This window comes from Cryptomeria japonica, unplaced genomic scaffold (assembly GCF_030272615.1).
Source record: "Cryptomeria japonica unplaced genomic scaffold, Sugi_1.0 HiC_scaffold_164, whole genome shotgun sequence".
NCBI classification, from domain to species: Eukaryota; Viridiplantae; Streptophyta; class Pinopsida; order Cupressales; family Cupressaceae; genus Cryptomeria; species Cryptomeria japonica.
This window is the reverse complement of record NW_026728986.1, coordinates 47,501-51,134: the sequence shown is the minus strand read 5'-3', so window position 1 is coordinate 51,134 and position 3,634 is coordinate 47,501.

Sequence of the window (3,634 nt, the reverse complement as noted above, 5' to 3'; positions counted from 1 at the left end):
CGCCGCATCCCTCGCCTCGCACCCCGATTGCTATGCGGTGAGGCTCCTCGGCCGCCTCGGAACTATCTGTGTATCGGACGCGTCGCGGGATAAGGGGTTGTCACTGGTAGTCGCCCCAAGCGCGTCCGATGCTTGGACCATTCCGAGGCGGCCCTGAAGCCTCTTCCGTCTAGCCGTTGGGTCCTTCTCGCCGCATCCCTCGCCTCGCACCCCGATTGCTATGCGGTGAGGCTCCTCGGCCGCCTCGGAACTATCTGTGTATCGGACGCGTCGCGGGATAAGGGGTTGTCACTGGTAGTCGCCCCAAGCGCGTTCGATGCTTGGACCATTCCGAGGCGGCCCTGAAGCCTCTTCCGTCTAGCCGTTGGGTCCTTCTCGCCGCATCCCTCGCCTCGCACCCCGATTGCTATGCGGTGAGGCTCCTCGGCCGCCTTGGAACTATCTGTGTATCGGACGCGTCGCGGGATAAGGGGTTGTCACTGGTAGTCGCCCCAAGCGCGTCCGATGCTTGGACCATTCCGAGGCGGACCCGAAGCCTCTTCCGTCTAGCCGTTGGGTCCTTCTCGCCGCATCCTTCGCCTCGCACCCCGATTGCTATGCGGTGAGGCTCCTCGGCCGCCTCGGAACTATCTGTGTATCGGACGCGTCGCGGGATAAGGGGTTGTCACTGGTAGTCGCCCCAAGCGCGTCCGATGCTTGGACCATTCCGAGGCGGACCCGAAGCCTCTTCCGTCTAGCCGTTGGGTCCTTCTCGCCGCATCCCTCGCCTCGCACCCCGATTGCTATGCGGTGAGGCTCCTCGGCCGCCTTGGAACTATCTGTGTATCGGACGCGTCGCGGGATAAGGGGTTGTCACTGGTAGTCGCCCCAAGCGCGTCCGATGCTTGGACCATTCCGAGGCGGACCCGAAGCCTCTTCCGTCTAGCCGTTGGGTCCTTCTCGCCGCATCCCTCGCCTCGCACCCCGATTGCTATGCGGTGAGGCTCCTCGGCCGCCTTGGAACTATCTGTGTATTGGACGCGTCGCGGGATAAGGGGTTGTCACTGGTAGTCGCCCCAAGCGCGTCCGATGCTTGGACCATTCCGAGGCGGACCCGAAGCCTCTTCCGTCTAGCCGTTGGGTCCTTCTCGCCGCATCCCTCGCCTCGCACCCCGATTGCTATGCGGTGAGGCTCCTCGGCCGCCTTGGAACTATCTGTGTATCGGACGCGTCGCGGGATAAGGGGTTGTCACTGGTAGTCGCCCCAAGCGCGTCCGATGCTTGGACCATTCCGAGGCGGCCCCGAAGCCTCTTCCGTCTAGCCGTTGGGTCCTTCTCGCCGCATCCCTCGCCTCGCACCCCGATTGCTATGCGGTGAGGCTCCTCGGCCGCCTTGGAACTATCTGTGTATCGGACGCGTCGCGGGATAAGGGGTTGTCACTGGTAGTCGCCCCAAGCGCGTCCGATGCTTGGACCATTCCGAGGCGGCCCCGAAGCCTCTTCCGTGTAGCCGTTGGGTCCTTCTCGCCGCATCCCTCGCCTCGCACCCCGATTGCTATGCGGTGAGGCTCCTCGGCCGCCTTGGAACTATCTGTGTATCGGACGCGTCGCGGGATAAGGGGTTGTCACTGGTAGTCGCCCCAAGCGCGTCCGATGCTTGGACCATTCCGAGGCGGACCTGAAGCCTCTTCCCTCTAGCCGTTGGGGCTTTCTCGCCGCATCCCTCGCCTCGCACCCTGATTGCTATGCTGTGAGGCTCCTCGGCCGCCTTGGAACTATCTGTGTATCGGACGCATCGCGGGATAAGGGGTTGGCAGTGGTAGTCGCCCCAAGCGCATCCGATGCTTGGACCATTCCGAGGCGGCCCTGCAGCCTCTTCCGTCTAGCCGTTGGGGCCATCTCGCCGCATCCCCCACCTCGCACCACGATTGCTATGCGGTGAGGCTCCTTGGCCGCCTCGGAACTATCTGTGTATCGGACGCATCGCGGGATAAGGGGTTGTCACTGGTAGTCGCCCCAAGCGCGTCCGATGCTTGGACTATTCCGAGGCGGCCCTGCAGCCTCTTCCGTCTAGCCGTTGGGGCCATCTCGCTGCATCCCCCACCTCCTCGGCCGCCTCGGAACTATCTGTGTATCGGACGCATCGCGGGATAAGGGGTTGGCAGTGGTAGTCGCCCCAAGCGCGTCCGATGCTTGGACTATTCCGAGGCAGCCCTGCAGCCTCTTCCGTCTAGCCTTTGGGGCCATCTCGCCGCATCCCTCGCCTCGCACCCCGATTGCTATGCGGTGAGGCTCCTCGGCCGCCTGGGAACTATCTTCGTATCGGACGCATCGCGGGATAAGGGGTTGTCACTGGTAGTCGCCCCAAGCGCGTCCGATGCTTGGACTATTCCGAGGCGGCCCTGTGGCCTCTTCCGTCTAGCCGTTGGGGCCATCTCGCCGCATCCCCCACCTCGCACCCCGATTGCTATGCGGTGAGGCTCTTCGGCCGCCTTGGAACTATCTTCGTATCGGACGCATCGCGGGATAAGGGGTTGTCACTGGTAGTGGCCCCAAGCGCGTCCGATGCTTGGACTATTCCGAGGCGGCCCTGCAGCCTCTTCCGTCTAGCCGTTGGGGCCATCTCGCCGCATCCCCCACCTCGCACCCCGATTGCTATGCGGTGAGGCTCCTCGGCCGCCTTGGAACTATCTTCGTATCGGACGCATCGCGGGATAAGGGGTTGTCACTGGTAGTCGCCCCAAGCGCGTCCGATGCTTGGACTATTCCGACGCGGCCCTGTGGCCTCTTCCGTCTAGCCGTTGGGGCCATCTCGCCGCATCCCCCACCTCGCACCCCGATTGCTATGCGGTGAGGCTCCTCGGCCGCCTTGGAACCATCTTCGTATCGGACGCATCGCGGGATAGGGGGCTGTCACTGGTAGTCGCCCCAAGCGTGTCCGATGCTTGGACCATTCCTAGGCGGCCCTGAAGCCTCTTCCGTCTAGCCGTTGGGGCCTTCCCGCCCCATCCCTCGCCTCGCACCCCCGATTGCTATGCGGTGAGGCTCCTCGGCCGCCTTGGAACCATCTGTGTATCGGACGCATCGCGGGATAAGGGGTTGGCACTGGCAGTCGCCCCAAGCGCGTCCGATGCTTGGACCATTCCGAGGTGGCCCTGAAGCCTCTTCCGTCTAGCCGTTGGGGCCTTCCCGCCCCATCCCTCGCCTCGCACCCCGATTGATATGCGGTGAGGCTCCTCGGCCGCCTTGGAACTATCTGTGTATCGGACGCATCGCGGGATAAGGGGTTGGCACTGGTAGTCGTCCCAATCGCATCCGATGCTTGGACCATTCCGAGGCGGCCCTGCAGCCTCTTCCGTTTAGCCGTCGGGGCCTTCCCGCCGCATCCCTCGCCTCGCATCCCGATTCCTATGCGGTGAGTCTTCTCGGCCGCCGCGGAACTATACCTGTTATTGCTACTGCATCCTTCGGCTGGTAACCTCCTCTGCCGCCTTGGAACGTTCTCTTTGTCGGACGCGTCGCGGGATAAGGGGTTGGCACTGGTAGTCGCCCCAAGCGCGCCCGATGCATAGACCGCTCCGAGTCGACCTTGCTTTCAGCCTCTCACATGCATAGACCTCTCTGAGTCGACCCTGCAGCCTCTCACGTTTAGCCT